Genomic DNA, 26,474 nt, shown 5'->3' on the forward strand with positions numbered 1-26,474 from the left:
GGCTCTTTTGACACCAAAAATAAAAGTAAACATATAGTCCTTACTTTCTTTGAAAAACAGTTTTTAACTTGTCTAACAATATATTTTTTGAGACTTCTACATTTACTGCAGCTCATACTCATATTCTGCTGAGCCTAAATGTGAATGCTAATATATCAATTACCTAAGTATCAAGACCTTTGATAATTTTTTTTTAATAGCAAGGAATTAAAATATATTGTTCCCCTCTTCACTCATGAGGTCCAAGTAGGTTGTGTTTTATAAAGGCTCATTTATGATTATTTTTAAAATTTCATTGCTGGAAAAAAAATTCACTGTTTGTCATGCTGATCTAACCTAAGCCTAGATGACTTAAGTGCCCACTAAATTACAGATATTTGGGAACTGTTTGTGATAGAGAATGGACCTATGATCTCAATGATTTAGGAAATTACAGTAAACTCATTCTACCAAACCCCTAAGGTCAGCTCTCTATCCCTTACACCACACTGTCAATCAGTACTTTAAGAGCTACTCTTGATAAAACATTTAACCAAAATTACAGTAACTTGAAAGAACTGAGATAACATGTCTCTTTAATTCATTCATAGAATTGAGTAATTCAATGAGAAGACAAACTTGAAACAACATAAAACAATCTGTTGTCCAGGCCTTTAAAAATAGTAGTTAACTGCTCTTCTATTGTTCATATTCGTCCTATAAAAGACAAAATATAATAGTTATATGTAATATAATAGTTTTAATAGAAACTATACCAAAAAAAAAGTCAGTCTGCCTCAGATTCATCTAAACTAATATTCTCAGTGGAAAAGAACACTGATTGGAGTCAAGAAGACTCTGCTTCAAATCTTGCCCAGGTTTCTCCTCTGGTAAATCACAACTTCTCTGGGTCTCAATTTCCTTATCTGTAAAATGAAGACATGGGACAAAACAATTCCTGAGAACACATCTAAGATCTCTGGCAGTGGGATGAAGAGATATTGAGAGGTAAAAAGCATGCTTGCTGCCCTTATCAAAAGCTTAAAAAGATGGCCTAGCATTTCTGACAAGCTGTTTAAATATTAAATCCCCAAATCCTTGCTTTCAATACTTATTCATATCCCCCTCTTATACTCTTATGTTCAGCCCAAGATGATCACTCAATGCTTCTAATTGCATGGCCAAGCACTTTCCCTGCCTTTGTTACCTATGCCTTTCTCCACCTCTGAATTCATTTTTAAATGGCTTTTTAAAAATCATTTTTACAAACTTTTCTCTCCCACTGCCTCCAATAATAGAAAAAGTTTAAAAACCCTCAATAAATGCAAATTATGTACCACTTCACACCTCTCAGATTGGCTAAGAGGATAGGAAAAGATAAATGAAGGGGATGTAGGAAAACTGGGATATTAATGCATTGTTGGTGGAATTGTGTAATGATCCAACCATTCTGGAGAGCAATTTGGAACTATGCCCAAAAGGCTATGAAACTTTTACCTTTTGATTATCAATCTCACTACTGGGTCTGTATCCTAAGAGATCATAAAAAAAACCCTTATGTGCAAAAATGTTTGTAGCAACCCTTTTTGTTGTTAACTGGACATTAAGTAGATGCCCATCAATTGGGGAATGGCTGGATAAATTATATGAATGTAATGAAATACTGTTCTAAAAGGCTGGTTTCAGAAAAGTCTGGACAGACCAACATGAACTAATGCTAAGTGAAGTGAGCAGAAGCAAGAGAATATTGAATGCAGTAAATAAGATTTGATTATAAACTGTGATGGATTTGGCAAATCCAACAGACTTGTGATAAAAAGAGCCTTCTACATCTAGAGAACTATGGAGGCTTAATATGAATCAAAGCATAGGAAAATACTATCTTTCCCACTTTTCCTTTTTGATCTGATTTTTCTTGCACAGCTTGATGAATACATTAGTATGTCTAGAAGAATTGCCTATGTCTAACCTGTATCAGATTGTTTGCTAAACAAACCTCTGAGGAGGGAGAGGGAGAAAAATTTGGAACACAAGGTTTTGCAAAGTTGAATTTTGAAAACTATCTTTGCATGTATTTGGAAATAGAATTCATTCTGAATTTTAGGTCTATCACAAATTTGACCGAACATGGGTGGCATGATTGTCAGTTTTCTGGACTTCTGACATTTTCATACTTTTATGCTATAATATTCCATTAAATTTATATACAGCAATTTGCTTAGTATCCAATTTGGGCGTACTATGAAAAGAGTTGCCATAAAATGTTTGCATATATGGGTGTTCCCCTTTTTCGTTAAATTTAGGTTGTATAATTTTTATTATATTGGCTCAACTTACATATGTTATTATTTCTCAAATTATTTTGTTCTGTCAAGAATTTTTAAAAAGCCATTTAAAAATGAATTCAGAGGTGGAGAAAGGCATAGGGTTTTATTAGATTCATTTAGGTCATGGATTACATATGGGTATTTACATTCCCAGATATCTTCTGTCTAGTTAATTTGAAGAGAATTCCAATTTAGCTAATTCTGATGGGTATTTTTATATTACAATTTTGCTCAAGTTATTGAATTAACTTTTTGGTTGACTTTAGATTTTCTAAATAGTCATCTGCCAAAAATTATTTTCCTTTTTTTTTTTTTTTATGCTTAGTACTTTAATGTCCATTTCTTATCTTATTGCTATCATTAACAATTATAGGAGCAATGATGACAATCAACACTCTTTACCCTTGATCTTAGTGGAAAGGCCTCCGATTTTCTGACATTGTTTGCTCTTGATTTTATGAGTTTCTAAATAGTCATCTGCCAAAAACTATTTTGTTTCTTTTCCTATGCTTAGTACTTTAATGTCTGTTTCTCATCTTATTGCTATCATTAACAATTATAGGAGCAGTAATGACAACATTCTTTACTCTTGATTTTAGTGGAAAGGCCTCTGATTTTCTGACAACATTCTTTACTCTTGGTTTTATGAATATGTTATATGAAAAATTCATTTCTATATTTTCTAAGATTTTTTAAAAACAGGAACGAGCTTTTGAGTCATGTCAAATAATTTTCTACCTCTCTTGAAAATCAGTTTACTATTTATATTAACATATTCATTATATTGAACTTCTTGGAATAAGCCCAACCTAATCATAGTATATAATAAAATAAAATTATTTTATTTAAAATTTTTTGTATCACTGTTCACTAGGTGGTTTTATTTTGTCTCTGATTTCAGGATTAAAAACCATATTTGCATCATAGAAATAAATTTGAAAGGGCCTCCATTTCCTATTTTTGCAAATAGTTTTTTCTAATATTGGAATTCATTCTTTAGATGTTTGGTAGAATTCACTTATAAATTCATTATATATGGCTTGTTCTAATCTTTTTTTCTAAAACAAGGTTATTTAAACAGCTAATTTCTTCTTTATTAGTCTTATCCAATTTTGTAATTTTTTAAGTATTCATTTCCTCTTAATCAGTTTATCACGTAACTAGAAATTTACTTTGATTAATTTTTTTTCTCCTTCAATTGTCGTGATTGCTTTTTTTTCAGTTTTGATGTGCTTTGTAATCTATCAATTGTTTCCTTTAAAAAAAAAGCTTTTCATTTATCGATTATCCTTTGCTTTCAATATTAATCTCTAATTTTTAGAATTTCTAAATTATTAATTCAAGTTTTTTAGTTGAGTGCTCAATTTTTTTTTATTAATTAAATCATCCTCATATATAAACCTTTTCCCTGAGATGCTTCAGTTGCATCTCTTGAAGTTTTGTAGATTATTTTTATAATTGTTATATTTGTTAATGAAATTTTCTTTATTCTTTAAATCAACTATTTTTAAAAACTTAATTTCTAACTTTTTAACTAATAGAAGTTTTATTGCATTGTTTCAGCAAATTTGGTATTTTTGCTTTTCTGTATTTTTGATGAGGATTTTATTTCCTCAGTGCAATGTCCAATATTATAAAGGTGCCATGTACAACTGTAAACTGTAAAATTAATAAGCAATCATCAGGGATTTACAATCTCTAATATTTCTAAAATTCTATCCAAGTTCTTGAGTAAATGTGTCTAGATCTACAAGGGGTACTCTGAAATTCCTTCTATCTTCCTCCAATTTAATTTTTCCTTTAAGTATTTAGATATTATGCCCATATGGTATATATAAATTAAGGATTGATATTGATTTATTATCTATGGCACCTACATAATGTAATCATTATCTCTTTTAAAATTACTTTTCACTTTAGCCTTATATGAACTCAATTAAAATTCCCTGCTGTTGCTGAGTGAAATGAGCAGAACCAGGAGATTATACACTTCAACAACTATACTGTCTGAGGATATATTCTTTTTTTTTTTTTTTTTTTTTTTTTTAAATTTTTTATTTTATTTTATAATTATAACATTTTTTGACAGTACATATGCATGGGTAATTTTTTACAACATTATCCCTTGCACTTACTTCTATTCAGATTTTTTTCCCTTCCTCCCCCAACCCCCTCCCCCTGATGGCAAGCAGTCTTATATATGTTAAATATATTACAGTATAATTTAGATACAATATATGTGTGTAGAACCGAATTTTTTGTTGCACAGGAAGAATTGGATTCAGAAGGTAATGTCTGAGGATATATTCTGATGGAAATGGATATCTTCAACAAAGAGAAGATCTAATTCAGTTCCAATTGATGGACAGGCTCAGCTACACCCAGAGAAGGAACAATGGGAAATGAGTGTAAACTGTTTGTACTTTTGTTTTTCTTCCCAGGTTATTTTTACCTTCTGAATCCAATTCTTCCTGTGCAACAAGAAATTCGGTTCTACACACATATATTGTATCTAGGACATACTATAACACATTTAACATGTATGAGATTTCCTGCCATCTAGGGGAAGGGGTGGAGGGAAGGAAGGAAAATTCAGAATAGATGTGAGTGCAAGGGATAATGTTGTAAAAAATTACCTATGCATATGTACTGTCAAAAAATAAAGTTATAATTATAAAATTAATTTTAAAAATGAAAAAATAAATTAACCCCCCCAAAAAAAATTCCCTGCTGTTTGAATGCAGCTAAAGCATAATTTTACTCCTCTCTCATTTTAATTCTATGTTTTAAGTATATATCTTAAAAGCAACATGTTGTATTCTATTTTCTATACCTTTCTACTCTTTTTTTTTAATGGCTGAGTTCATTCCATTCACATTCATCATTTTGATAATTGTATTATTTCCCTTTATATTGTCCTCTTGTATTACTGCATTATAAAAGAGAGGGTGTTTGCCTGATCTATATAATCAAGTAGCTTGTCTCTGCTCTGGTGCAGCTTTTCTCTTCCCCCAGCCCTATCTCTAATCCCAAATTTTTACTTTTTCTTTCAACCTTCCCTTCCAGGTATTACAATAATTCTTAGATCATCTCTTCCTGTTTTTTCAAGTCAGTTTTGTTTTATATCTTCTACTTTCTGCTAATTTTTTTTTCAGTTCTGTGATTTTATTTTCATATTTTTTGTCTTATTCTAAGGATGTTCAGTTCTTGGCTCAAATTTTCCACTTCTCTTCTAAGGTATCAGTTTTTCTTGACATTTTCCTCCTAGCCATCCTATTTTATATCTTTGTTTCCTTCTTCCCAATAGTTTTTTAGAGCCCTTGTGGCCAGGATGCTTTTGTTTGTTTGTTTGGGCCAAGATTCACTTGGATTTGCTGTGGGGGTCACTTTGTTCCGTGGTGTTTATTTGCTGGGTAGCTTTCAGTCTGGTAGCTTTTCAGTCTTCATCATATTCAGAATCTTCCATAGTTGGCTCACCTGTGTGTCAGTCTCCATTCCTGTACTCTTATCTGGTCCCAAGTGTGATGGTCAATAAGTCCCTCTTCCTTCAAGGATGTCTAGGGATATTCCGGGATTTAAGCTCTTCCTAGGCTGTCCTTAATGCCACAGGGGTCTGAGGCTACCCCCCTGCAGTTGGCTCCTTGCTTGCTGTTGCCAGGCTCAGGGCTTCAGGGTACAGAGATCTTCTCCAGCCATTGAACTCTGGGATATGCTAGACCTCTCCTGTTGCCCTGGGATTGCACCAAGATTTGGATTTGTCAGCTTCAGGGTTTGTGGCAGGTGGCAGGTGGCAGGTTCCAGTAGTTCTTCTATGTATCATGTACTAAGTAGAGGATTCTACAAAGAATTCTCTTTATTTTGATAGTTACTTACTAAAGTAGGGGAGAAAGAGGATTTGGATTCTTCCCACAACTTTCTGCTTCAGAATTCCTGATCATTCTAGAATATGACCTCTCACCTGTCTGACTCCCAAAACACTTTGATACAAATTTATCATATATAACTATAACTAGTTATAGTATAGTTATAGTTATATATAGTTATAACTATATATAACTATAACTATATATATATATATATGTTAAATACATATGCTTTCATAATTTTTATTTGTATGTATATACATACATATATATATTTATATAGCTATTTAAATAATTTCCACTAAGAACATAGGTTTGACTGTCTATAATGTAGAGAATTTGTCTAAATTTTATTTTTCCCCAAGTACCTAGTATATAGGCTTGTTCACAGTTAACATAGTATATTTATGTATAACTGAATTATCTCATAAGCACTTATAAAAGAAAATGGTGAGCACTAATAATTGGCGGGGGTTTGCTAAGTGTAATTAAATAAACTAATTTTCTTTTTTGATTTAATTAGGCTGATAAATAGAACAATGTAGATAATGTAGATAATGGATGTTGTTTTCACCAAGATATTTATGATAGCCCTGGGAATATGATGGAGAAATATGGGTGAGATTAACATCAGATGAATGGCTTATGACATCCTTGTAGATATGATGAACAAATGTGAGTTGGATGAAAGTCAGTCAATTAGTACTTACTAAAGTACCTGATTATTAGGCAGTGTGTTCAATGCTGAGGATGCAAAGAAAGGGGAAAAATAGTCTTTATTCTCATGGAGCCGACAGTCTAACAACATATAAACAGCAACATACAGATAAAATATATACAGGATAAATTTAAGAAAATTTAGTGCCTTCCTTCTGAGACTAAGGCCTGGAAAAGGCTAAGCAGATCTGAATGTCATCTACATGATAATGATGATAATGATAATAAGGTGATAATGGAATAGCAATTACCAAGTGAAACAATATAGTTAAGAGAGGAGAAGAGAGACCAGGACAGAGCTTCAGGAACCCTCACTGTTAGTGGGCAGAACATGGATGAAGATTCAGAAAAGGAGCAGTCAGAAAGATAGGAGGAGAACTGAGAGAGAGTAGTCACAAAAGTCTAGAATGAAGCAAGTAGAGAGAAAGTTGATGAACAGGTGATCAGAGAATTCTCAATTAAGAGATAACAACTCCAGGCCTAAAAAAGTCCCAAACACTTAGTAGGGAGGCAAAAAGGCAGAGGTACCTACTGTAGAACACCACCTTAAGGAGTTTACAGAGGAGATAGTTGTTAAGATTTTTACAAGGTGCTAAGTGGAATTGAAGAGGCAATGGTTAAATCTAGTTTAGCATTGATTTAATCCTACAACAAATAATGGTTTCCTAATAATATAATGATTGGTGTATACTCAGTGTGGAACACATAAGGAGGAGCTGTCAGGACCAGAAAGAACAAGCAGCTCTTGGAGGTTGAGACAGATTCATTCCATCTTCCACCTCTGTTGTGGCTGGAGGCTGAAGTACAAATCTTTGAAATGAGAGACATTCGCAGGGAACTAGAGGCAGAAGCTAGCAGAGACAAAGGACTAGCAGCAGGAGCTCTTGGAACCAAGGAGAGAGATAGGCCTCTAAGAAAGCTAACTGGGCCCCAAGAAGGAGACAAGACTTTGAAAGAGAAAATAAAGGATTTGGACTCCTGGTTGGTGATACCTGAACTGAAACTAAGGCTGCCTCCAGAGATCCCAAGGAAACCTACTCCCAGAGAAGATTACATTTTAAAGAACAACATTACACTTTGGCGCCCAACGTGGGGCAGACACGATCCTGATTTCAGGGGAAAAGTCTCCTCAACCTTTGACCCAGAAATTAGGGAGAGAGGAAACTTTGTTAGAGGGCTAAAGTACTATTTCAGCTGAAATGGGACAGATATTTAGAAAAAAACCGCCTTTTCCAATTTAAGGAAAATGTGTAGAGAGCATTGTCAGACTTATGAAAAGCCAAGGTTTGATTATAATTTGGGAGCAGATCACTGAACTTTTAGAAACTGTACAATACATATCTCCTTGGTTCTCTATGGAAAAAAGAATTGGATCTAGAGGAGTGGAAATTAGTAGGAGAGCAACTATGTCAATTCTACAATGAAAATGGGCCTGACTCAATTTCCAAAGACACACTTAATACATATAATTTAATACAACTGGCTTTAGGAAATTATTTAAGTTCTAAGACGAAAGAGCAGGAGGGGGAGGATCCAACTAAACTAGGTAAAAAGAATGAAGAATCAGATAAAATGGAGTTAAATACAATTTTAAATGTGGTGCTTCACAGGAGGAGAAATTAGGTCATTCCCCATCCCCTGACCTACTTCTCTCAATTAACCCTTCATGGGTGGAGGGAGAAAGAGGAGGGGAAAAGGCAGTGACACAATCAGCACCACCTATGAAACAGCCTATGACAAGATTACAAAAGGCATTGGTTAAGGCTAAGAGAAGGACAGGATATATTTGATTTTAAAATAAACGCATGTCCTATGATTGAAGAGCTTGACTCTTCAGGTCAAAAAAGGAGAAGATATACTCCTTTTGATTTGGAAAAAATTAAGGATTTGAAAAAAGGTTGCACTCTATGGGGCTACATCATCTTATGTTAAGATGTTACTAGATAATTTGGCTTATGAAATCTTAATCCCAAGTTATTGGAAATCCATAGCAAGGACATGTTTAGAACCTGGACAAAACTTGTGGCTTTTGGAGTATCATGAATTATATAGGATTCAAGCCCAAGCAAACTGGACTTAACAAACAAATCACCTTTGACCAACTAACAGGTGAAGGTCAGTATGCAGAGAATTCATCACAGATTACTTCATAACAGCTTATAAACAAATTGCTACTACTGCTATAGATGCTTGGGGTACCCTCACAGGGAAAGACCAAGGGGAAGCCTTCACAAAAATAGAGCAAGGTCCCAATGAACTCTTTGTGGATTTTGTGGGACATTTGCAAACAGCTGTCACAAGAATCAGTGGAGAAAATGCAGCTACAGAAATAAGAAGACAACTGGCTAAGGAAAATGCCAATGAGGTTTGCAAAAGAATTATATGGGGACTACACAAAGATACTCCTTTAGAGGAGATCATAAGACACTGTGCCACAGTGGGCACAACTGCTTATTATATCAAGACTATGATAATGAATATGGGAAGACAGGGTCCCTTCTCTTGGCAAGGGACTTCTAGAGAAAATCCTCGATGCTTTCGGTGTGGAAAAATAGGACATTTGATTACCCATTGTAGGTATGGAGATAGAGTGAGAAGACAGAGTAAGAGAAGACCTAAAACCCTATGTCCAAAATGCCACAAGGGCTTCCACAGGCCTCAGAATGTAGATTGACCCAGGGAAATGAGAGGCAGGGCCCAGCTTCAGGGCCCCAGGTGGGACATGATGGCAGCCTTAGTTTCACAATACCAACTAACCAATAACCTACCCCGGCCCCAGGAAGGAGACAAGACTTAAGGAGACAATAAAGGATTTGGACTTTAACTCCTGGTTGCATTTGGGGTGATGACTGAACTGAAACTAAGGCTGCCTCCCGAGATCCCAAGGAAACTTGCTCCCAGAGATTACATTTTAGAGAAGAACATTACAGATAGCCATAGGGATAGCTAGAGGGGATGGTTGGTTTCTCTGAGGGTTTTTCCAGGAAAGCATGGTCCTCTATGTAGGCAGTTAAGGAAGAAGCCAATTTAACAGAGATAGAAAGTTAAGCATGATGGAGGGGGAAAATCTGGAGAAGACTGTGATGGAATCACTTGTGCATGTAGAGGGGGTTTGCTTTAGCAAAAAAGGCTACCTTTTCATGTGAAACAGGGGTGAAGGAAGAAATAGTGGCATCTGAGTGGTGTGAGGTCTCTTTTTCAGTGAAACATGAAGCAAGATTCTGAGACGTGGACAGTTGGGAGCTATGGGAGGTTAAATTCGGTAATTTTTATTCATATCAGCTCTTTGTGACCCCAGTTGGAATTTTTTGACAAAGACTGTAATGGATTTTTACCATTTTTTTCTCCAGTTCATTTGACAGATAAGGAATTGAGACAAATAGGATTAAGTGACTTGGCCAAGGTCACACAGCTAGTTAAGTGTCGGAGGCTGGATTTGAACTCAGAAGGTGAGTCTTCCTCACCATAGACCTGATACTCTACCCACTGTCCCACCTACCAAGATTTTTGCCATAGTGATGGCCCAGATGAGGTTATGTAACAAACTAAAAGTGTATGCAGCTAGCAGAGTTTTGTGATTTTCCCTAGCTTTTCTTTCTTTAAGCAGTATTTAACTTGCAATAAAGACAAGGACACAAAGGATCAGTGCAAGATGGCATGTGGTAGGAGTGGAGGTTATAGTACAGCAGAAGAGCACAGTTTGGGTGGCAAGTCAAGGGCAGAGGTAGAATGAAAGCAGATCATAATCAGATAAAAGAACTTCAGAGTTCCTGAATGTGGATATGGAACACTTGGAGGTGATGGTAAGATCAAGGGAATGACCATCTCTGTATGAAACTGTTTGGGGAATTTGTAGAGAAGTACTAGCTTGTATGAAATTAGGAAGCTAAGGGATTGGGATATTAGGATATTTGAAGAATTGTCAATATATATACTCAGTAAATACTTTAGTCCCAGGTTTTAAGGAAAAGAATCAGCATGTGAGCTAAGCATTGAGCTCTTTTAAGAAGAAAGGAGAATGTCCTAGAGATCTATGAACAAGTTACACGAATCTTGATACATATGGAAGATACATAGAGACTGAATGAATATCAGTGGAGATGTTATGTAGTAATAGAGGGCCTGGAAGTGGTAGTGGGGAGCAAAGTGTAATTCACCTCCACTGTCTCCAATGGGCTGGCAATGAGTGGTAGGAGACATGTATGAAAGTGATAACGATGATAGGAGGGATAGCTGTGTCCTTGGAAGGGAGCCAGGTCTCAAGGCTTACAATAATATGAAGGGTCAGAGAAGAGAAAAAAAGTTTGTTGTCTATGACACAGACATTCCAGGAAACACAGAAGGGCCGAGGAGCTTTCTTTAGAGCTGGAGGTTTGAGGAAAATGGGAATCAAGGAAAGATTAGTCGGGGGATGGAGAGCAGGGTTTGAAAACAGCATCTTGGAGTTCAAAATAATGGGGATGAGGTGGCTATGAAAGGGAGGAAGTGTGTTAATCATTGGAAAGAAGAGAATAAGCATTTTTATAGTCCCTACTATATACCAAGAACTATGCTCTTTTTATAGACACTATGATATTTGATCCTCACAACAATTCTAGGAAGTAGGTGCTGTTCTATTCTCCAGTTTACAAAATTAAGGAAACTGAGGCAGACAGAGGTTAAGTGACTTGTTAAGATCACAGAGCCAATAAGTATCAGAGGCTGCTTTTGAACTCAGTTCTTCCTGACTTCATGCCCATTGCTCTATTCTCTGTGCCACCTAGCTGACTCATTGAAGAATGAATTCATTTAGGAAATCATTGTCCGAATTATTCTAGTGATAGATGATCAAATAAATCCGTAACTGAGGGAGCCACCATACCCCAAAGAGTGCTCATTAAAGAATCAGTGTCAAACTAGTGAGATGCCATAGGGCTTTTATCTTTAAACCTGTTCTGTTCAACCCTTGAATTAATTAGTTGAATGAAGAGATAAAAGGCATGCTTTTCAAATCTGCAGAAGATAGAAAGTTGGGAGGGATGGTTAATGAGGTAATTAATGAGCTATATGGAATGGGGAGTTAATAGTGCCTCTCGTTCTGTATTGGTCAAATGATTTTTGGAATACTGTGCCAATTTCTAGAGGAAAGATTTTTAGAGGAATATTAACAAAACCAAAGAGAATGCAGAGGTGGTTGACCAGGATAGGTCTATAAACTATTATAAAAAGAATGACTGAAAAAATTGAGAATATTTAAACCAAAAAAGAGAAGACTTGGGTGGGATAAAATCACAACATTCAAATACTTGAAAAAACTCACTTGGAGGTAGGTTAGATTTATTTTTATTATTAGTTCTATAAAGGAACTAGAATTACTGGTGAGAATTAATGGAAGACAATCAAAATAATAGAACAAGTAGAATCATTCAAAATAGAATGGAGTACTTTGCAGGACAGTGAGTTTCCCACAATCTGAAGTGTTTAAGAAAATTAATGTTAGGGATTTTGTACAAGAAACTGTATTGGCAAATTAACTATATAGTCTAGAAGGTTCCTTCTAATTTTAAGATTCAGTCATGTCCAGTTCTTTGTGACCCCATTTTTCTTGGCAAAGAGAGCTGGAGTGCTCAATCATTTCCTTTTCCATTTCATTTTGCAGATAAGGAAACTAAGGAAAATAGGGTAAATTGCACAGGGTCATCCCAGCAAGTATCTGAAGTGAGATTTTAACTTGGGTTTTCTTGACTCCAGGTCAAGTGCTCTAGACACTGTCACTATATTACCTAGCAGCTCCATTATTCTAGGTAAATTGATTCAATTGGAATTATAAACTTCAATTGGTTGTGGCAGCCTGTTTCATGGTTCAAGAATCTAGGTATGATTAGGATTCAATATGTATAGGACAGAGAAGTTCTTAAGGCATAATCTGTTCTATATTAATTTATACAATTAAAGCCTTATATAATGGCAGAAAGTAAAGAAGAATTAAGAATCCTCTTTATGAGGATAAAAGAGCTGAGAATATAAAGTTGGCTTGAAGCTTAACACCAAAAACTCTAAAATCTTGCCTAGTGATATCACTTCTTGGCAAACAGAGGGAGGAGAAATGGAAGCAGTGTCAGATTTCATATTCTTGGGCTCAAAGATCATTGTAGACAAATGACTTTAGCCATGAAATTAAAAGATACTTGCTTCTTGGAAGGAAAGCTATGACAAATGTGGACAGCATACTAAAAAGCAATACAAAAGCATTGCCTTGCCAATAAAGATCCAAACAGTCAAATCTATGGTTTTTCCAGTAGCAATATATGGTTGTGAGAGTTGGGACTAAAGAAAGCTGAGTGCCACAGACATGATACTTTCAAATTATGGTGCTGGAGGGTCACTGAACATCTGAGAGTCCATTTGGCCATTTTGAGAATCCTCTGGACAGCAAGGCAAACATTGAAGATTAAACTTAAACACTTTGGCCCCATAATGAAAAGACATTCTACATTAAAAAAAAGATCCTGATGTTGGAAATAACTGAAGGCAAAAAAGAGGGGGGTGGCAGAGATTAAGATGGATAGTGTCATTGAAACAATGGATGTGGACTCAAGAGACTTTGAGAAATTGTGCAGGATAGAAGACCCTGGTGTGTTATGGTCCATGGGGTCACAATGAGTTGGACCCAATTAAACAAATGAATACAACAAAAAAACTGTTATTTTATCAAGTGATTTATCAGGTCACATTTTGAATTTATATACAAACAAGTCTGATAACTTCTGCCCTTTCCCAAAAAGTCATAGGGATGTGTATCTGCAATGTAAAATCATTACCACACCAGGTTTGCAATGTTAGACTAAACTCATTCATCTCTTATCTCAAGTTCAAGACAGAATACTACAGTAACTGCAGAGTCAAAGGAGCTGGGTTCAAATCTACCTCTGAAACTAATAACCTATGTGATAATGGGTAAGACATTTAACCAACTTATCTGCAAAATGTGGGAGTCAGATTAAATGGTCTCTGAGATCCCTCAATTCTAGAACATGATCCTAAGAGCTATCTCGAAAAAGAAAAGGGACCAATCTATTCTTATTCACCAAGATTTCTTCTATTCACAATCTTTATAAAAGATGAGGAAGAAATAACTTTAAAATAGGAAACAAAGCAAAATATATTGTTTACCTGTAATAAGGGTTCTTCACTTGTGTGTCTGGATTAGATGAAAAAAGAAAAGAAACTGTTTAAAAAAGAGAATAATTATATAATAATGTGTTAATGCAGTTCAATACCCAAAAAAGCAAATAAAATACAATGAAAGACTGAGTTGTCCAGTGCTGCCAAATGAGTCAGCAATAAAATTATTAAATCTTAAGATTTAAAATTTTTTCACATCTAACAATATATGTATACATAAATAGCTCATTACTAAAATACAAAATTGTCAGGATCATTATTATTCAAAACTGGCTTCATATTCTCTTTATATTAATTATTTGAAAAGGCTAAAATCAGAATTATGTAAGAATAACAGACTGGGGTTTAAGGTTCTTTTTTGTTTGACTTTTGCATGCTTAAAGATGAAAAACAAAAGCTTGTACTAAAGCTAATGACTTTTTCAAAGAAAAAAAGTCTTTTGTAAACAAAGTTTTAATTAAATATTAATTTGCCTTATTTGCTTTATTATACCTTGTATCATCTTCTCCAGTTTGTGTTGTAACATTCCTAGATGTTGAGGAAAATAGTAAAAGCAAAATAATTATACATTTTGTAGATTACTTCTACATATTACAACATTAAGATTAGCTGAATACAAATATACCACTAAAATGCTAATTTTAAAAATTCACTGTCATCTTAAAGCATTTTGTATTCTTAAGTACATGATAAGTGAACATTTGTGTTTACTGCACAGAGGGCATAAACATGAATTTATAAAAGGAAAAGAGATAAGCCTTATTTAGCTAAAACTAACACTGTTAACATTATTACTAACGCATTTCTAGTGAAGCAGAAGAAATGATAATTATAGTTAGTCCTGTTCAGGCTAATGTGATGAAGCACTTTTAAAAATAAAAACAGAAAATCTCCCCCAAATAATGAAGTACAATGAAAATATCTTTTTTTGGCTAGTAAATTTTGGGCTTAAAATATTCCATACAAAAGTTAAAGCTATTTTTTTTCTCTTTGAACAGATATACTATAGTATTTCCGGAATAAATAAGTTATTTTGTTTTAAGATAAAGGTCGTTATAAATCTTAAAAGATATTTGAAATTCAATTAAATTAACTCTAGAAATGGTTAAAAAAAAATTGTGAATGTAACTTGGATTAGCTTTAAATTTATTTCAGATTTGCCTACTGGTAATACAATCTAATTAGAAATCTTCATTTCCCCTTGAAATACTAATTTGTTCTTTTTGCCAGTAGTACTTTAGAATTCATTTTTTTTAGTTATTAGCTATTTCATGTTTAAAACACACCCATAGGGGTGGAGCCAAGATGAGCTCTCCACGCTCCCTTTACTATCACCACTATATCAACTCTCTGAACAGATTTTGGAGTGCAGAAGTGACAGAATCCATAAACATGCAAAGTAGAATAATTTTCTAATTATCTTGGAAGGACTTCAGGAAAGGTCTGTCTCAATTGGGCAGGGGAAACACAGCCCAGTATAGATGTGGCACCAAGAGATCCTGCAAGGAGGCCTGGCATGGGAATTTAGCGAGAGGCTCTTAACCAAAATACAAGTTGGTTACTTTGTCCTGGTTCAGAAGGCCAGATCAGCAGACCAGCTGTGAGAACTCATCTATGCAACCACAGAAGGCAAATTATGAGCCCATGAATCCCAAGTTAATAGGCAGGGCTCGGCCAGGCCACTCAGCACAGTGATGCCTGCAACATCAGCCCCAGTTCAGTCAGTGAGAAGCCCCTGTTGCCCTGTGGAGGAAGCTCCGGACAATCTTCCTAGTTCCCTAAATGCAGAACTCAACCTTTTAAAATGAGCAAAAAAGCAAAAAGACCTCTGACCACAGAGAGCTACTATGGAGTCAAAGAAGACCAGAACACAGATTTTGCAAATGCAAAATATCTGCAGGTGAAGCTTCAAAGTGGCATATGAACTGGTTTCCAGTTTTAAAAGCTCTCTTGAAAGAGTTCAAAAAGGATCTAAAAAGAGAAATAAAAGTATTATAGGAGAGTTATGAAACTTTTGAGGGAAAAGTTAACACCTTGGAAAAGGAAACATAAATTGAATGAAGACAACTCCTTAAAAAAAAAAATGATGAAATGGAAAAAATGCATATACTGAAGACAACTCCTTAAAAAACAGAATAGGTGATATGAAGAAAACCCCACTGAACAACTCCTTTAAAAGCACATTGGGCAAATGCAAAGTAAAAAAAGCTAACTGAAGAAAATAATTCACTAAAAATTATAACACACACTTGTTAGGATCTGGGGATTCAAAGATAAAATAGACTGTTTATGTCAAGGAACCTACATTCTGCCAGGGAAAGGTTAAGTGTGGAGACATATTACATACAAAAAATAAACAAACCTAAAACAAAACTATGTATAATTTAAGAATTACACAAACAAATTTGCAGAGAAAAAAATATCGGCTGTGGGGTAAGGGAATCAGGATATGCTTTTCTAATGAAGTGTCCTTACTTTGGGCTTTGAAGAGAAAGATTCTAAAAGTTAGAAATTAGGAGATAGGCATAGCCTAAACTTAAGTATGGAAGTAGGAGATAACATGTTGAATTCAAAGAATAACCAATAGGCTAGTTTGATTCGAATATAAAAGTACATCAAGGTTAAATATTGAGAAATAAAGCTGGAAAGGGAGTCAGATTGCAGAGAACCTTAGCTACCAAGCTAAAGTGTTTGTATTTTGTTCTAGAAGTAATAAGGGTCACAAAATTTTTTTTGAGCATGGAAATGCCCCAAACATACCAATACTTTAGTTGGATTGTTGTGGTACTATGTAAAGAGTGGTCTGAATAACAAAAAGATAGAAAAAATGATACAAAGAAACAGAGAACGTATATGAATTGATATAGGACAAATCAAGTAGACCAAGAGAACTATATACATATACATATTTATATATAATGACTATAATAATGTAAAGAAAAAATTATTAAAAGACAACCAAAACTTAGCTCAATTGTCAGGACAAATCTTTGTCCTAGAGGGCAGATGATTACTTTCCTTTTTTCGAAAGAGATGGCAGACTATAGTTCCAGAATATTGCATAAGTTGTCAGATGTAGTTGCTATGTCAGTAGGTTTGGGTTAACTTTTTGTTAAAAGGAGAGTTCTAGAGGAAGGGGGATATATTAGGAAATGACAAAATTGGGCAATAAAACAAAAGAGGATGTACACAACCATGGGGCCATAAGTTTTTTTTCTTAGGTCTTAGGTTTTTGTTTGTCTCTGAATTTCTGTTTATCTCCATCTGCTATTTTTTGTGGTATCAATCTAGTTTGGTGACAACATACAGGCACAGCTCTCTTTCTCCTTTCCAGTTGAAGGCCCTTTTGATTGGAATCACAAGCTTCCAGGCAAATACTTTTAAAGCCAGTCTTTGTTAAGAGCATGCCATATCTAAGAGCTTGTCATTCATTTTAAGAATCCTAAATCCAAATCCCAGATACTATTTTCTTAATCAGTTGTTGACTTCCCACATTTGTCTTTCTCTTCCAAAGCCTCTGACTAATAATGAATCATCATTCAGGACTTCAGTAGGAAGAATCATCAGAATGGATAATAGTCTTCTATTCCAGACTGCAAAGTTTTGAGAGCTTTTGTCTTGCCTTAAAACATGCTCCAATTGGTAGATCTAGTATCAGGTAACAACTGCCTGAGTACTGACTGACAGTATAAAGTCACCTAGCACTGTTTGCCTCTTCTTCCTCTGACCCTTAATTCATGACTCCTCACCTGGCAGCCCTGGTAGAACCATGTAAGCCTCAAATTACCTCATTTGATGCCTATGGCAGTCCTCTACAATAGGAACTATTATCTCATTTTACAGATGAGGAAACTGATTCAAAGAACTTATGGAACTTGCCTGAAGTGTCCCACAGTCCACAAATGTCAGGGGAAGGACAGAAATGCACATCTTCCTACTGTGAAGTCCTGAGTTCTGATCTTGCTTGTATTATCAGTCAAAGTGCTTGGAGAATTCAATTCATAAGAGCCATAGGGAGCTTCCTTTCCCTTGACTTAAATTTCTTTAATGTTTTTCTGTAGTTCCTCTTCCTACCTTTCAGTTTCCTCTCCTGTCCTTTCTCTTCCTTGGGTTCTTCTCCTTCCATTCTTTTGTTGTCCTGGAGTCCTACTTTCCCTTTTCAGGTGCATCTTCATGCTTCTTTTGCTTTTTTTCTCTTAACCTTGAGGATTGGGTTCTCTCAAATTTTCTCTTAATTCATTCTCTGGTATTTTTTTTTTTTCAACTCCAAAGCCTGCAAAATCTTATTTCCTATCTCCTTATTCTCTAAATAGAGTCCTGTGTGTCCATTGCTTCTCCCATCTGTACCTTTACTGTTTGGAGCCTTTATCTTCATTCAGACAGTCAATGCAAGAACTACTTAACACAAAAGGCCTTTCCCACCCCCCACCCCCAGTTGTTACTGTTCTCTTTTAAATCAATTACCTTTGTGTACATGTTGTAGCAGATTATAAGCTTCTTGAGGGGCAGAGACTTTTTCTTTTTTGTATCCTCAGGACCTATAACAGTGCCTTGCATTTGGGTGCTTAGTAATTACTTATTTGAATCAAACAGCAACAATAGTTAGTTTTAGGACAATGTAGAAGAATAAATAGATGAGCTCACTCAGAGTTAAGGGACAAAAAGAGATAAAGAGATATAGGCTGAGAGGAATAGATATTTATAGCATATTTACTTAAAAGTTGCAACCAAAATCCATGATTTTGGCTCATTCAGTATTGTTTAGTTTTATAGAAGTAATGTTTTATTCAGAATGTTGTGGTCTTTCCCTCAATTTTCTTTGTCCTAGAAAACTAGTTTGGAACATTTGATATCTAACAGGGGTATGTATTACTGCAGAGATCTCAAAAGCAACTCTTCTGACCTACGAGTTTTAAAGATCAATTCTGAGACATTGCCTTGATTGATAACTAAAAAGTTTATGTAAGGATCATACTTAAAACAGAAAGTAAACATGGGAGAGGAGAGAGAGCTTTGAAAATTCACAACCTGGCCAAAAGATGATTACCATTACCACCACCATTACTGCCATTAACCTCATTCCCTTCTTATCCTATCCCCACTCCAAATTCACTATTCCAAGAACTATTTCTAGCAAGTCAATGTCATCCCACGAATATAACTCTAGGCCTGATATAAGGCCTCAAGCACTTAAGGAGGACCCTGGGCATGTCACTTAATCTGTCTCAGTTTCTTGAATTAAAAAAAGTGAAGATGATGATAGCCACTATCTCCTGTGATTGTTGGGAGAATCAAATGAGACAATGATTGTAAAGAGCTGAGCATGGTCCCTGGAATATAGGAGGCATTTAATGCCTATTCCTTTCTACCCCTTAATCAAGACATGTCAAAAACAGGTATTTGGAAATGCTCTTCCCTATTATTATTCATGGGTTTACTTAAACTTTAAAAATTACAAAAATAAAAAAGTGGCACCTATCTTAAAAGTAACAGATTTTGTCACACTGTCATCAAGAGTATATACTTGGGGGTAGCTAGGTGGCGCAGTGGATAGAGCACCAGCCTTGAATTCAGGAGGACTGGAGTTCAAATCTGGTCTCAGACACTTAACACTCCCTAGCTGTGTGACCCTGGGCAAGTCACTTAACCTCAGCCTGGGGGGGGGGGGGAAGAGCATATACTTTAATTAATCTTATGGATTGCTCCCAGAATTAAATCAGGAGATTAATATATTATAAAGTTATATTACAGTTCAATTTAACTAGGACTAGCCTTAAAACATAGTTATAGTTTGCTTCTGAAGAAGCAATATCAGATTACCCAATCATTTAAGGCAAAAACTGCTATTTTTAGGAAAACTGGAGTTAAAGCCCAAATCTGTGATTTCACTGATCTAGGAAACTCCTAGCTGAAGAATTATCTCTACCAGTTAAAAGATGACACCTTCTCTGCAACTTAAGACTTACAGGATTACCTAGAAACAGATATTTTTAAGTGGCTTGGCCAAGGTCACACAAACAATATAGCAGACTTAACCTTCATTTTTCTTCTCTAAGATCAGCTCTCTGATCATTACATCATGATGCTTCTATTATTATTCATAGAAAATTTAATAGAATAATGTTTTTTTAGAACTTAAAAATTCAAATAGCAATTCAGTACAGGGATGGAACTGGCAATCAGAAATTACTCAGAGATTCTAGTCTAAAATTCTGTGACCTAGAAGTAAATCCCACAAACACTAAATTTTTTTTTTTTTTAAGCTTCTACACTGGTAAACAAGAATGATAAATGATTGTACCTACCTCACAGTGACGCTAGGAGAAAAAAAAGGGAGAAATGTGATTTGTTATTAGGCAGAAATATATTAGATAAATCCTAATTATTATTTTCTATGCATCAGAAAATACTTATTTGTTAAGTACACCACTGTTGTTACACCACTGTTGTTCCAAAAGCCCTCCAGTATTCTCTCTCTAGATGAAAATTTTGTTGCTAGATAAGATAGTTCTAACACCTTCCTCTAAGGATCATCTAGAAAATTGAAGTCATAAGAGTGACAGTCCATTCAAGACTTGAAGTATTTCTCATGCTGCCCTCAAGGAAGAGGGAGAAGGAAATTTAGAAAAATTAAGTTATATCCTGCTCAATTCCTATTTCTTCCAAAGAACTAGAATACCATTTCCTTTTATTTTTTTCAAGTCCTAGAACCATCATTTTATTCCCACAAGTTTATGGTCCCTACATAATTGGAAGGTAAAAAGGAAAGATACTCTGGTTCCTTTATCAGTGGAAATGTTCTTTCATCGATAAGTTTTCTATAATAGCCCAAACTCCAACATAGGAATTAGGATGCTAATAGTAAATATACTGAATTGTATTCTTTAAATATCTTTCTTCATCCTGGACTATTCTATCTAACAAGTCATAATCAGGATACAGAGAGAATAAATATATTGTTCCCAGGAACAATGTTTGCATACACATTCATACATAGAGGGAATTGAGAACACACTCTGGAGAATATACTCTCCTGTTACTCTTGCATCCCACTTCTTCCCTCCTTTAATTTCCATTCATTGAAATGAATTCATGGCATTAATATTCTTTGTTGCCTCTCACAAGTAAATGTGTAATAGTACATTTAATAGGATCAGAGGCAGAAGGTATGCTGGAAGTCCATCCTTTGTTTGAATTCCTTTACTTATAGGGAACTTATCAGATCCTTATCAAACTTTCTCTTTTCTCAGCTAAATATCTCAATAATTCCTTCAATTAATCCTCAGATGACAGCTTCAAGTACATTCAGTGGACTCCTGCCCTCATTCAGTACAACTCTTTATTTAGGAATGTGTTCTAGATTCACACAAACTTACTTCTGGGAAACCAGCAAAACATGTATATCAAATTACTACACTATTGAGATGATTTTCATAAAACATACATGAAAATCATTTCCTTTAAACATTTTACCCTTATATGTAATTTAAGATTATTAGTTAAATAAGTTATTATTAAACTAAATTAATCTGGATTTGTACCCTGAACTATTAGTGGCAACAAAAAATTCTAAAAGTTTTCAAATTTCATCAAATTTATTCACTTTATTATACCTTAGACTGCAGGGGTTCTGAAACTATCGGCCTGCAGGCCAGATGCGGCTCTCTGGGTTATGGCAAATTGACTGAGGGGCGGAGACAGAATGTGAGTTTTTGTTTTTACTATAGTCCAGCCCTCCAACAGTCTGAGGGACAGTGAACTGGCTCCCTATTTAAAAAGTTGAGGACCACTGCCTTAGAGGCAAAGTTACTATCTGTTGATACAATAAGTATTCAGATTTCCAACATTAAGATTGTAATGTGACTAAGTATTATGCAAACCCGAAAATTTCTCTGGCTGCCTCTCAACTTAGAAGTTAAACATACCATTAGTCATTGTTACAGAATCATTTCAAAAGAAAATAGTATATTCATTAAATAGTTCATTAGGCAAATATAAAATCACAATAATTGAGGAACAACATAAAATATTTTGCCTCTCTATTCACACAATAAATATGCTTTCAAGGTCCTTATCCAAAAGCAAAAACATTTATGATTTTAATATATTCAAAAACATTTCTTTCACTTATATAACTAATAATTATTGGGTCAGTAGCATGTATAATAGGAATATAGTTTGGTACCTTTTTACTGGTCCAAGGGCGCCCTCTGTCTGAGTGCTGAAAAAAGTTCAAAGCCAAATGAAAATTATTTCAGTCAGATAAACATTCCATATATTTTTTTTAAATTACAGATGGTTTTTAGTCAAAAACAACCAGTGCTAATTTCATTAGTGACCCAGGAGATAGCCTAAGGCAAGATTACTAAGATTTATTCTTTTGTTGTTTTGGCCACTGATTGTAAACCCTTTCCTCAATACAAACCAAGGTAAGGCCCACCTACGGAGTTATCTAATTCTAGGAAAAAGATATCATAGTCTTAGCAGATTTATTACTTGATAATTTCCAATTAGCACATAATAATGAAATTATTGCCTTAAATAATCTGATGAATTTAATACTTCATTAATACTTCATTTAATTAATACTTCATTCAAAGTACTACAATACTTTGAGCATATACAATTGTGAATTTTAACCCAATAATTCAACAGAAGAATGAGTTTCATTATTATAATCAAACATTTGAGTGTCTATGCATGCCAGCTTCTGTCTTAGGGGCTGCTGACATAGTAAGAAACATGGTCACGGTTCTCACTGGAATTTATAATCTAATATATAAAGATATATAGAAACAAATTCAATATAGTAAATAAATAGTTAATAAAGCTAAATTAATAGGCCACTAAATGTCACTTTTTAATATTACATACTAGCACTTATTTCAGTTTAACAGATGTTTATAAAATACCTTTCACATCATCCCCTTCCTCTCACATGGACATACTTTATGGAGAAAAGAAATCATCATAGCCTCCCTTCTGTTCCCCTATTCTTTATTTCAAAACTCAAAACCTATTTTCCATGCATCTCCTTCTTTGCTTCTATCTTTACCAAAGAGTGGCCCTCTTCTGTCCAAGACCAACTCTTCTACTGTATTCATGATACAGTCTTCCTCTATTTGCAGCATTTTGCCTCCACAGTCACCATTATCTCTCCCCTCTTATTTTTCATTTTGCCTGATTTCCTGGATCTTCCCCCATTGCCCACAAACACGTGCACATTTTTCAACTCCCAGAAGCTTGAATCTTTTACCTCTTTACCATATTTCTCCTCCTTTTCCCAGCCAAACTTGGAATAAGCTATCTACACTCATAATTCTTTATTTTCTCAAATATACCACTAACTCAACTAAAATTCATCTTTCAATGGGTTAGCAATTTCTTAATTGTCCTATACATTGGCACATACACAATGAGCTCTTAATAAATGCTTATTTCCTTCCTTCCTTTCATTTTTATCTTTCTTAATTTCTCTGTACCATTTGCCATTGTTAGATCTTCTCTTGGATGCTGTGTTTTCATGATACAACTCTGTATGAACAATATGACTCCACTGCAAACTGTTCTCCTTCACATCAGCTATTTTCCAGTCTAAACTATTGGCTATTCTTCGTAACCAATGATATACCTCCATCTATATGCCTTTGCCCAAGCTATTCTCTATGCCTGAAATATATTTCTTATCTTTAACTCTCAAAATCCTAATTTCCAGCAAGACTCAGTATGAGTGGTCTGAAGGCCCCTCCTAAAGTAGGGATTCTTCACTCTTTTGAGTATCGTGGAGTCCTTTGGGAGTCTGGTGGATACCTTTCCAGAATACCATTTTAAATGCATAAAATAAACACAAGATTGCAAAGGAAATTATTTTGAAATGGTCCAAAAGACCAAAGATCCTATAAAGACAGCTGAACTCCTCTGGTTGCTGGATCTTAAGCCAATCATTCTACATATTTTACATTTACTTATCAATGAAGATACACATTTTCTCTCCAAATACAACAAACTCCTCAAAAACAGGGCTTCTTAATTTTTAATCTTCAGAATCTACTCAATGTCTACCATCTAGGAGGAGATTAGGAAATATTTAGTAAATTGAATAGAAGGCCCTATGCAAAGGCAAAACCAAGCCATTTTTGCCCTCAAGAAGCTGATATCCTCAAAATTTGAAAGGCTGTCACTACTAGCCACTTTTACATAATTTACATTAAAATATATTATTTCAAAATTTAAGATATGCTTCCAAACTATTAAATATAATCTATAAAATAACAGCCTACATTAAATGAATTTAGTTTGTTTCAAATGACAATATGAGAAAATAGCATGTCATAATAAATATGTAAAATACCCTTCACATTTAAAAATATATAAATGCAAATTATCAGTAACATCATTAATCAGTATTTAGATATATTTTATTATAATTATAAAACATTAGTAAGCTGAAAAAAAATTCTGCTAACAGTCCTGACCAAAACATTTCTATCATTTAATTCATTTTACCAGAAAAAAAGTTCTATCACAAATACCTTTTAGCACTGATGACTTTAAACTTTAAAAAAAAAAAAAATTAGGGATTTTCTAGGACTTACCTTACATTGTTTGCCTGTTCCCTTGGTATATTATTATCTAAAATGGCGAAAATCATTTAGTTATTATAATTTATTCAATTAACATAGAAAGCATCCAGAAAGGCTTACTTCAATACACAAACCCTACAAGATATTTATGGCTTCAAATGCAATATTATCTTATTTTTAGATTGTCAATTCCTAACACCTGGAATTCCCTCCTCACTTTTGGTCCTCAATTTTCCTGGCTTCCTCCAATCTCAGCTCAAATACTATCTTCTTCAGTAGATAGTCCCTACTCTCTGCAACTACTATTCCTTCCCCTTCTGAGATTACTTTCCCATCTACTCATCTTATATTAACATCTTCAATGGCAGGAATTGTTTTTGTCATCTTCTGTATTCCTGGCACTTAGCATAATGCATGTTGGATGTTAAGATTTAATAAATGCATATTAAATAGAAAATAAATGTTGCCAAATTATAAAGAATGAACATAGTCCCAAAGAAAGAGATGATTTTACATCTCCTTCTACTCCTTTGCAGAGGTGGGAAGTTAATGGGTGTGGAACACTGCATAAGTTTTCAACATTTTTTCAATAAATTGTTCGTTTTTACTAATTTTTCTTGTTTTTCTTTCTAAAATCATATTATGTATGTGTATATACATATGTACATATATGTGTGCATGTGTATATATATGACTCTTTGGAGGGAAATTTAGGTGAAGATAAAAGATATCAATACTTTTTTGGGGGGGGAGGGGGATATGCCCACAGTCAACACAGCTAGGACGCGTTAAACTGGATTTGAATTCAGGTCCTCCTGATTCCAGGGCTGGTGCTTTGTCTACTGTATCATCTATCTGGGTACATTAAAAAACAAACAAAAAAAAACTAAACTCATTTTAACCAAAGTTTTTATGAATATTAGCATTCTATTTTTTGTTAATTCTACTTTAGAATAGGATATTACATTCTAGCAAGGAACTAAAGATGCAAGTTCTGCCTAAAACAAATTATTTGTCTTTTTAACAAGAAATCGTACTTAATAAGCAGTATTTTATATAGCATTAAATTAAACTTCAGAAATTAGAAATTTGTACTCATTCTCAAAGGGACTAGTTTGAATTTTGCTTTTATACTTCCTATCAAAAAATCAAATAAATGATAAAGCCAGATGAGTGAGATACTTTTAAAAGCATTCAGTTATATCAAAATATTTTCTATACATATGTGTATATACTTTTGCTTATTCTTATTAAATCGTGTCTCCATGGTCTTTTACTTGAAAAGAAAAACAACTGTGAGAAAGAACAGATGTTACTTATTTTAAAAACTAACTTTTCTTCCAAATTCTATCCAAATTAATGATAGTACAATAAAAGGTGACTTTAAAACACTAAAACTATCTGAGAGAAGACAATGCTAAAGTTATGAAGAAATCTTTAAAACTCCACAGTTCTTTACTAGAATATAGGTGAAGATAGGACTGGTAGCCAAAAAAAGCTTATTGTTCCAATTTACAATAAATGAACTAATAAGTTGTAATGAAAAAAATCCGAGAATCATTTAAATTGAGAGATACATAAGTCCATCTTTGCAATCATTTAAAGAAACTCACGCTCATCATTAAGAAGCTCTGTGTCTTGATACTAAAAGGAAAAGACAATACATTTCAGCAAGTTATAGTGCAAAATGTCAACACTGATCAGATATATTACTTTTTATCATAATACTTTATATGCATGTAATTTATTTATCTTCATTGTGCAGCTTTAAAAAATGGAAGTATTACTTCACACTTTTTAAAAATAGGGGAGGGGGAGAAATCACTCAGGATTCATTTGAC

This window comes from Sminthopsis crassicaudata, chromosome 4, assembly GCF_048593235.1.
Source record: "Sminthopsis crassicaudata isolate SCR6 chromosome 4, ASM4859323v1, whole genome shotgun sequence".
In the NCBI taxonomy this organism is placed as follows: domain Eukaryota; kingdom Metazoa; phylum Chordata; class Mammalia; order Dasyuromorphia; family Dasyuridae; genus Sminthopsis; species Sminthopsis crassicaudata.